Source organism: Nothobranchius furzeri, chromosome 12 (genome assembly GCF_043380555.1).
Source record: "Nothobranchius furzeri strain GRZ-AD chromosome 12, NfurGRZ-RIMD1, whole genome shotgun sequence".
Classification (NCBI taxonomy): Eukaryota; Metazoa; Chordata; class Actinopteri; order Cyprinodontiformes; family Nothobranchiidae; genus Nothobranchius; species Nothobranchius furzeri.
In genome coordinates, this window is record NC_091752.1 from 34,429,183 (window position 1) to 34,439,619 (window position 10,437).

At 39.7% G+C, this 10,437-nt stretch overlaps 3 long non-coding RNA genes across 4 annotated transcripts; 1 reads left to right on the forward strand and 2 right to left on the reverse strand.

Annotated features, from left to right (window-relative positions):
* Positions 1–220: 220 nt before the first annotated feature.
* On the forward strand, positions 221–6,255 carry LOC129152504 (uncharacterized). Of its 2 annotated transcripts, none has more exons than XR_011515694.1 (7): positions 221–419; positions 522–622; positions 849–1,016; positions 4,949–5,013; positions 5,555–5,719; positions 5,822–5,909; positions 6,136–6,255. It is a non-coding gene; the product is annotated as an uncharacterized lncRNA (long non-coding RNA). The 2 variants fall into 2 exon arrangements; XR_011515695.1 differs by lacking the exons at positions 221–419; positions 522–622; positions 849–1,016 and adding exons at positions 4,018–4,140; positions 4,382–4,486; positions 4,663–4,710.
* Positions 1,704–3,066, reverse strand: LOC139062113 (uncharacterized). The gene is made up of 4 exons (XR_011515692.1): positions 2,939–3,066; positions 2,591–2,697; positions 1,996–2,104; positions 1,704–1,919 (listed from the first exon to the last, which is right to left on the reverse strand). It is a non-coding gene; the product is annotated as an uncharacterized lncRNA (long non-coding RNA).
* Positions 6,256–6,990: 735 nt separating the features above from the next.
* Positions 6,991–8,353, reverse strand: LOC129152503 (uncharacterized). Its single transcript, XR_011515693.1, has 4 exons — positions 8,226–8,353; positions 7,878–7,984; positions 7,283–7,391; positions 6,991–7,206 (listed from the first exon to the last, which is right to left on the reverse strand). It is a non-coding gene; the product is annotated as an uncharacterized lncRNA (long non-coding RNA).
* Between the last annotated feature and the right edge of the window lie 2,084 nt (positions 8,354–10,437).

Sequence of the window (10,437 nt, forward strand, 5' to 3'; positions counted from 1 at the left end):
AATTTAAATCTCGCTATTATGGTTCAGAAACTCATGTTATATATGTTAAGTATCAGTTTGGACTGTTTATTGAATATTCCAACAATAAATTCTGTCAAAAATACACATCCCTACTGCAGACCAATCCCACCTCATGTAGTTCATATGCTGTATAATAAACCCACAGTGATGGTTATGGATAAATATCTGTACTAATGGTAATCTTTTTCCATTGTTTCCAGTTGACAAGCATATGGACCTATTGTTCGAGTCCGTGGTGGTGGATGCTCTATCATATCAGGAGTCGGTGGTGGTGGATGCTCTACCATATCAGGAGTCTGACTAAGTACCTGTGCCTGAACCTCTCTGTGTCTAGTTCAAAAGACCTGAAAGACCTGCTGTAAGCAGGCACAGGATAATATTTTAAAAGAACCTGTAAGGTGAGCAACACAACACAATATAAATCTTTATTATTATTGTACGCTGTACAGTTAGAATAAACTTGCATGCTCAGAAGCCACGTATGATTACATCGCCTACAGGTTGCCTGATGCTGAACTTCGGGCAGCTGCGTGCTCAGTGGAACAACCGCCTGTGGGAGGAGTCGTTGTGTTGCTGTTAGGAGTTTGGGTCGGAGTCCTGGGTTTGTGTTCCCTTTAATCTCTTCATTAGCCTTGCTAGTCACCATTGCAGAGCACCATGGAGAGGCTTACCTGAAAACTCTTCTCATGGGGCAGGCACATCCTCACACACCTGTAACCCCATCCTTGAATAAAAGCTGGTAGCTGGTCACTCATCAGAGTGTTTTAACCCATATCTAGCCCATAACTCTGCCGTTTTTCAAACTTACGTTCTCATGTTCTATGCAGATCTATGGGAATTCTTTCCTTGAAGCTCCTGATCACACAACCATACTGGCAGTCGGCTTACCCACTACCTTCTGCTCACCCGCTTGCAACTCATGCTGTCATTCTCCCAGACTTCTGGTTGTTTCGCCACCATTCTGCTGTCTCCCGTCTGCGCTACAATTTTAGACCGTAAGTACCTAAACTTTTCCTTTTGTAAGTCATTCTTTAGTCATTACTAACACTCAATTTTACCTCAGGGCCTTCTGATCTTTAAACACTAAAACCTGTGGCTCCATCTCTGTGGCGTTTCTCAGACTCTGTAAGCTACCTGCACAGTCTAAGAAAACCCTGACCTGTTGCCTCTTACTAACCTCTGCTCTTCCTCGCAGAAGCTTCTGGTTCCTGATCTCCAGCTGTTACCTCTTCAGTCATCCGTCAAACATTTTAATAAACTGTTTTTAGCTCATTTGTCTCCTGAGTTTCTCTGCATGAAGGTCAGGTTGTTGCAAAAATCATGACATCAGCAATTACTTTGCACCACTCTGTTAAACAGCTGATATTAATTTCAAGTGTATCTTTAAAAATACATTGAATGTCAAAGTGAATGAAAGGCATCCATTCAGCTTTCGGTGTCTAATGCAGGATTTTATGGACAGGCACCAAAACAGGAAATTTATAAATTGAGATTTATTTACTAAATCAGGTAAACCGTAATAAAACACTAATGTTTAAAGTCCGGAGGAGGGAGGAAGGCTTTATAGCAGGGGTATTCAATTCTAGTCCTGGATGGCTGGTATCCAGCACGTTTTAGTTGTTTCCCTGCTCCAACACACTTGAATCAGTGGTTGAATTACCTGTGCAGCAGCTCTGCAGAAGCCTGTTAATTATCTGCTGACTGAAATCAGGTGTATTGAAACAGAGTTAAAACTAAAACGTGCTGGATACCGGCCCTCCAGGCCCAGAAGTAAATACTCCTGCTTTATAGGCACAGAGAACTCCCATCAGGATCCTGGAGACGGCACAAAGAGATGACGACATGAGTGTGCCCTCCCAGATCACACCAACACCACCTGACCACATGGAGAAATGTGTCTGTAAGAAAGAAAAACTGGTGATGTAAGAGATTAAACAAAAACTACGAACAAAATCAATTTTACAGTTGTTTAACCTGCTGAGCATCGTCTCCCCAAAGAGCTGCACAAAGGTGCAACTGGCTCAGAACCAGGGTGCTCCGTTATGCAGGTGGTCACCTCCTCCTGCTGACACCCGAGGATTACCTACAACAAAGGGAAAACTGATATCAATAAGGAAATAATTAAATCAGAGCTAAAAGTTTAATTTTAGTGTGACGTTTGAGATTGTGGGAAATAAATGTGGACATTATGATTTTCTATTGTGGGATCAGTACCTTGGGCGTTTCTCTGTAGCAACATTTTGTCTGGCTGACAATGAAGTAAAAAAGTCACCAGTTGAGGCAGAGTTGGACTACATTACTCCAGCTAAGCTAAATGTAGCTAAAATAGACACTAGTCACCAGACTATGGTTACTATAGATTTACTAGAGAGTTACATCATATAATCCATTCGTTTCACTGAAAAAGGAGCAGGCAGAACTATGAACTTGTTTAGCCCGTCCAAGTAACATGGAATAAAAAATACATGTATCTGTATGTAAATGTAGTTTAAAAGTCTTCCCACAATAGCTCATGTAAATTCTGAATTATACCATAAAAGTCCTGCAGTTCCACTAAAAGAGTATTTACCTGCAAAACAGCCTGTTAGCTCAGCTTTCTGCTGCTTCCTCTGTAGCAAGTTAGCAGTACACAGGTTAGCTCTAATAGCTGCAAAGTCTCTGATGTTCCACAGGTTCCTGAAAAATTAGCAAACTTATTAACATAAACCGCAATAATTTATTCCATGAAACCAGTAATGAATATGTTAAGATGAGTTTTTAATACATCTCTCTGGAACAATAGTCCATTGTCCTGAGGCTAGCACAATGGCTTGCTTAGCAGCTAGCTAGTGAGCTAGCGTCTGGTTAAAACCAACTTAAAAAGTGGCTTAACTTACAGATGAACTAAGAAAAGATAAAATATATTATCAATACTCACTTTAGATCCTCAGTAGACACCACAGACAGCAGAAATAACCTGTTTGGGGCTCAAAATTCATGTTGTTGACCAGGTGGAAAAAAATGTCTTGGAGGCTACATCACTTCCAGGTCACTGAACTGTCACTCAAGAGAAACCACTGTCCTATGGGAGAGGACTTCTCAGAAGTCCCGCCCACCCGAAAGGGTTGTGTCAGAATTGCAACCAAAAACTCAGGGATTGCAAAGGAGAAAGCCAGACAGTGTAAGTGCAAATCTGGTAGTGAGAGCAAAGCTCTGAGCAGCGAGAACAAAACTAAGGAAATTGATAACAAAAACACATAGAGGCAAACAGAAAAAGGAAACATACTTTGTTACTCATTTTAAGAAGTTGATTCAGATAGTAAGTTTTACTTTTGAAACATGTTTTTTTCCTTTAGTCAATATTTTTGTTCTGTCAATTTCTTAATTTTTGTTTGACCGTCAAAGTGTTTTTCTTGATCATTTTAAGAATCTGATTCAGATCGTAAGTTTTTCTTTTGAAACCAAGGTTTTTTCTCTCAATGTCTTAAAATTTGTTTGCTCTCCAAAGTGTTTTTCTTGATCCTATTGTATGGGATTAGATTTGTGCCAATAGGATCAAGAAAAACACTTTGGAGAGCAAACAAATTTTAAGACACTGAGAGAAAAAACCTTGGTTTCAAAAGAAAAACTTACGATCTGAATCAGATTCTTAAAATGATCAAGAAAATCACTGTGACGGTCAAACAAAAATTAAGAAATTGACAGAACAAAAATATTGACTAAAGGAAAAAAAACATGTTTCAAAAGTAAAACTTACTATCTGAATCAACTTCTTAAAATGAGTAACAAAGTATGTTTCCTTTTTCTGTTTGCCTCTATGTGTTTTTGTTATCAATTTCCTTAGTTTTGTTCTCTCTGCTCAGAGCTTTGCTCTCACTTCCAGATTTGCACTTACACTGTCTGGCTTTCTCCTTTGCAATCCCTGAGTTTTTGGTTGCAATTCTGACACAACCCTTTCGGGTGGGCGGGACTTCTGAGAAGTCCTCTACCATAGGACAGTGGTTTCTCTTGAGTGACAGTTCAGTGACCTGGAAGTGATGTAGCCTCCAAGACATTTTTTTCCCCACCTGGTCAACACCATGAATTTTGAGCCCCAAACAGGTTATTTCTGCTGTCTGTGGTGTCTACTGAGGATCTAAAGTCAGTATTGATAATATATTTTATCTTTTCTTAGTTCATCTGTAAGTTAAGCCACTTTTTAAGTTGGTTTTAACCAGATGCTAGCTCACTAGCTAGCTGCTAAGCAAGCCATTGTGCTAGCCTCAGGACAATGGACTATTGTTCCAGAGAGACGTATTAAAAACTCATCTTAACATATTCATTACTGGTTTCATGGAATTAATTATTGCAGTTTATGTTAATAAGTTTGCTAATTTTTCAGGAACCTGTGGAACATCAGAGACTTTGCAGCTACTGGAGCTAACCTGTGTACTGCTATTGCTACAGAGGAAGCAGCAGAAAGCTGAGCTAACAGGCTGTTTTGCAGGTAAATACTCTTTTAGTGGAACTGCAGGATTTTTATGGTATAACTCAGACAGAATCTACATGAGCTATTGTGGGAAGACATTTAAACTACATTTACATACAGATACATGTATTTTTTTATTCCATGTTACTTGGACGGGCTAAACAAGTTCATAGTTCTGCCTGCTCCTTTTTCAGTGAAACGAATGGATTTTATGATGTAACTCTGACTGAATAATTATCTAAGTGAGTATGTTTGATAATACATTTCTTTCCAGTATACAGATCTGACATTTGTTTGTCAGAACAAGACAAATCAGATTCAATGTGCTTTCTGTCACGTGCTCTGTATTCTCCATGAAAAGAATGTTATCCAGGACAGATAATCAATAATGAGTTAAATACATGCTTTTAATTAATTTTTACATAAAATCTATATTTTTGTCTAAAAGCTATTTTTTATTTATTTATTCTTTCTTTTCAGATTGAAAACTGCTGCATTGCATTACAATGGAAGTGCTACACAGCCACATGCATCAACTGCAGCTGGTGAGCTAAGACACACCATAGTGTACACAAAGTACACTGCAGACAAGGGATGTAAGAAAATATCAATATGACAATATATCGCGATGTATTTTCCCAGTAATATTGTATCGATATTCTCGAACTCTGTCTCTAAAATATCGATATGGCAATATATCGTGATATTTTTTCCTGAGATATTACATCCATTTTCAAAAGCAGTGTATCTAATTTTTGGAAGAATTTACATGCAAACATTTGTGTATTTTCTTTGTTTTTGGTGCATTTTAAATGTGGCCCGCTAGTTGGCAGCAGTGTGCATTGGGTTTTGTTTCCACCATTGAAATTTAAATCTCGCTATTATGGTTCAGAAACTCATGTTATATATGTTAAGTATCAGTTTGGACTGTTTATTGAATATTCCAACAATAAATTCTGTCAAAAATACACATCCCTACTGCAGACCAATCCCACCTCATGTAGTTCATATGCTGTATAATAAACCCACAGTGATGGTTATGGATAAATATCTGTACTAATGGTAATCTTTTTCCATTGTTTCCAGTTGACAAGCATATGGACCTATTGTTCGAGTCCGTGGTGGTGGATGCTCTATCATATCAGGAGTCTGACTAAGTACCTGTGCCTGAACCTCTCTGTGTCTAGTTCAAAAGACCTGAAAGACCTGCTGTAAGCAGGCACAGGATAATATTTTAAAAGAACCTGTAAGGTGAGCAACACAACACAATATAAATCTTTATTATTATTGTACGCTGTACAGTTAGAATAAACTTGCATGCTCAGAAGCCACGTATGATTACATCGCCTACAGGTTGCCTGATGCTGAACTTCGGGCAGCTGCGTGCTCAGTGGAACAACCGCCTGTGGGAGGAGTCGTTGTGTTGCTGTTAGGAGTTTGGGTTTGTGTTCCCTTTAATCTCTTCATTAGCCTTGCTAGTCACCATTGCAGAGCACCATGGAGAGGCTTACCTGAAAACTCTTCTCATGGGGCAGGCACATCCTCACACACCTGTAACCCCATCCTTGAATAAAAGCTGGTAGCTGGTCACTCATCAGAGTGTTTTAACCCATATCTAGCCCATGACTCTGCCGTTTTTCAAACTTACGTTCTCATGTTCTATGCAGATCTATGGGAATTCTTTCCTTGAAGCTCCTGATCACACAACCATACTGGCAGTCGGCTTACCCACTACCTTCTGCTCACCCGCTTGCTACTCATGCTGTCATTCTCCCAGACTTCTGGTTGTTTCGCCACCATTCTGCTGTCTCCCGTCTGCGCTACAATTTTAGACCGTAAGTACCTAAACTTTTCCTTTTGTAAGTCATTCTTTAGTCATTACTAACACTCAATTTTACCTCAGGGCCTTCTGATCTTTAAACACTAAAACCTGTGGCTCCATCTCTGTGGCGTTTCTCAGACTCTGTAAGCTACCTGCACAGTCTAAGAAAACCCTGACCTGTTGCCTCTTACTAACCTCTGCTCTTCCTCGCAGAAGCTTCTGGTTCCTGATCTCCAGCTGTTACCTCTTCAGTCATCCGTCAAACATTTTAATAAACTGTTTTTAGCTCATTTGTCTCCTGAGTTTCTCTGCATGAAGGTCAGGTTGTTGCAAAAATCATGACATCAGCAATTACTTTGCACCACTCTGTTAAACAGCTGATATTAATTTCAAGTGTATCTTTAAAAATACATTGAATGTCAAAGTGAATGAAAGGCATCCATTCAGCTTTCGGTGTCTAATGCAGGATTTTATGGACAGGCACCAAAACAGGAAATTTATAAATTGAGATTTATTTACTAAATCAGGTAAACCGTAATAAAACACTAATGTTTAAAGTCCGGAGGAGGGAGGAAGGCTTTATAGCAGGGGTATTCAATTCTAGTCCTGGATGGCTGGTATCCAGCACGTTTTAGTTGTTTCCCTGCTCCAACACACTTGAATCAGTGGTTGAATTACCTGTGCAGCAGCTCTGCAGAAGCCTGTTAATTATCTGCTGACTGAAATCAGGTGTATTGAAACAGAGTTAAAACTAAAACGTGCTGGATACCGGCCCTCCAGGCCCAGAAGTAAATACTCCTGCTTTATAGGCACAGAGAACTCCCATCAGGATCCTGGAGACGGCACAAAGAGATGACGACATGAGTGTGCCCTCCCAGATCACACCAACACCACCTGACCACATGGAGAAATGTGTCTGTAAGAAAGAAAAACTGGTGATGTAAGAGATTAAACAAAAACTACGAACAAAATCAATTTTACAGTTGTTTAACCTGCTGAGCATCGTCTCCCCAAAGAGCTGCACAAAGGTGCAACTGGCTCAGAACCAGGGTGCTCCGTTATGCAGGTGGTCACCTCCTCCTGCTGACACCCGAGGATTACCTACAACAAAGGGAAAACTGATATCAATAAGGAAATAATTAAATCAGAGCTAAAAGTTTAATTTTAGTGTGACGTTTGAGATTGTGGGAAATAAATGTGGACATTATGATTTTCTATTGTGGGATCAGTACCTTGGGCGTTTCTCTGTAGCAACATTTTGTCTGGCTGACAATGAAGTAAAAAAGTCACCAGTTGAGGCAGAGTTAGACTACATTACTCCAGCTAAGCTAAATGTAGCTAAAATAGACACTAGTCACCAGACTATGGTTACTATAGATTTACTAGAGAGTTACATCATATAATCCATTCGTTTCACTGAAAAAGGAGCAGGCAGAACTATGAACTTGTTTAGCCCGTCCAAGTAACATGGAATAAAAAATACATGTATCTGTATGTAAATGTAGTTTAAAAGTCTTCCCACAATAGCTCATGTAAATTCTGAGTTATACCATAAAAGTCCTGCAGTTCCACTAAAAGAGTATTTACCTGCAAAACAGCCTGTTAGCTCAGCTTTCTGCTGCTTCCTCTGTAGCAAGTTAGCAGTACACAGGTTAGCTCTAATAGCTGCAAAGTCTCTGATGTTCCACAGGTTCCTGAAAAATTAGCAAACTTATTAACATAAACCGCAATAATTTATTCCATGAAACCAGTAATGAATATGTTAAGATGAGTTTTTAATACGTCTCTCTGGAACAATAGTCCATTGTCCTGAGGCTAGCACAATGGCTTGCTTAGCAGCTAGCTAGTGAGCTAGCGTCTGGTTAAAACCAACTTAAAAAGTGGCTTAACTTACAGATGAACTAAGAAAAGATAAAATATATTATCAATACTCACTTTAGATCCTCAGTAGACACCACAGACAGCAGAAATAACCTGTTTGGGGCTCAAAATTCATGTTGTTGACCAGGTGGAAAAAAATGTCTTGGAGGCTACATCACTTCCAGGTCACTGAACTGTCACTCAAGAGAAACCACTGTCCTATGGGAGAGGACTTCTCAGAAGTCCCGCCCACCCGAAAGGGTTGTGTCAGAATTGCAACCAAAAACTCAGGGATTGCAAAGGAGAAAGCCAGACAGTGTAAGTGCAAATCTGGTAGTGAGAGCAAAGCTCTGAGCAGCTAGAACAAAACTAAGGAAATTGATAACAAAAACACATAGAGGCAAACAGAAAAAGGAAACATACTTTGTTACTCATTTTAAGAAGTTGATTCAGATAGTAAGTTTTACTTTTGAAACATGTTTTTTTCCTTTAGTCAATATTTTTGTTCTGTCAATTTCTTAATTTTTGTTTGACCGTCAAAGTGTTTTTCTTGATCATTTTAAGAATCTGATTCAGATCGTAAGTTTTTCTTTTGAAACCAAGGTTTTTTCTCTCAATGTCTTAAAATTTGTTTGCTCTCCAAAGTGTTTTTCTTGATCCTATTGGCACAAATCTAATCCCATACTATCTGGAGACCTGCTTTCAGGCTAATTCAAGGATATTAGGATGTCTCTGAAAGTTGTGTTTTGACATTTCTATGTCTTCAATGACAGTGAGTGTGTGTGTGTGTGTGTGTGTGTGTGTGTGTGTGTGTGTGTGTGTGTGTGTGTGTGTGTGTGTGTGTGTGTGCACGCGCGCGCACAGAACTGAGAGCTGTCTGACTTCCAGCCGTTCCTCCTCAGATGCTTTTGGACTTCTGTAACTATATATTGTACATCTTGAGTGCTTTATAATTTCTGTGTTGCACATTGTTATTTTGGAAATGAACTCAAAACCCAAAGTAAGGTTTAACTGACAGAAAAGTCTCTCTCTCTCTCTCTCTCTCTCTCTCTCTCTCTCTCTCTCTCTCTCTCTCTCACACACACACACACACACACACACACACACACATGTGCGCACGCACACACCCACACACACACACACCCACACACAGACACACATGCTCTGGTTTACACGCATGCCGTTGCTCAGTCCTGTGACATGCCACCCAAAGGTTATATTCTATCTGAAATGTTAGGTGTGTTGTAAAATACATGCTCCACACTGTCTGGCTCTGCTAATGAAGGGGTGTGTGTGACTGCTCTCATGTTAGTACCATGCATAGTGCACCACCTCATTGCTCAATGCAAGGCCGCCCCAGATCTTAGCAGTGTGTTACATTAGACGTAGATAAGCTTTTATTCCAGGAGATAAAATCGTTTTTATTATTTTTTATGCATATTAATATAAAAAAAACAACTTAAGACCAATTTGAGAGCAATTTTTCTTTCAAATTTACAAACTAAAAGCACAGAATGGGTTTGTTTTCCCTAGAAAAAAGAAAAGCTGTTTGTGTGTTTTTGTGAGTCAAGCTCAGTTGTTCTTGGCCAAACTTGTCAGACTGTGAGCTTTCAGCACCCACAGTGTTAATGTATAATGTCAACGCAGTAGGGAGCCTTGTTAAAAAGCAATTAAGCCAAAATGATTTAAACATTGTGTGGTTTGGCCACTGGCAAGCCTCGAGGTACACGCTGTGTTGTTGTCGTCTTAAAACGAGCATTTCACTGTCTGCTCACACAGAAAACCGCTATTTGTGTGAGTGTAGCCCTAACCACACTTTCCCACACCCGCCAAACCATACCAAACCACAGACTTCAGAAATGTGTACCACACACACACACACACACACACACACACACACACACACACACACACACACACACACACACACACACACACATGCACCGTATTCACATGAAGTGTAATTGAGGGGTTGGACTCGTTTTTTGGTGCATTAAAACAGTAGCTGTTTTAAATGACAGGGGCTGAGACATACTTGCATTGATGTCTGCAAGGCTGGTAAAGATGGCTGATTACTCAAAGAGGACGTGGCATTCACCAGCTCTTATTATATTCCTCTTTATTTAGTGGAGTTTTACTGAATCACACCATTTAAGCTGTTCCTGACGGTAATACATTCCTAATCCGAGGCTTTCTCGTTCCGAACGCCCGTTCCTTGAGTGAAATCAGGCTCAAGCCTTTCGGCAAACAGTGTTCTGCTTGGTCTTATTTCTAATGATCAAAACAT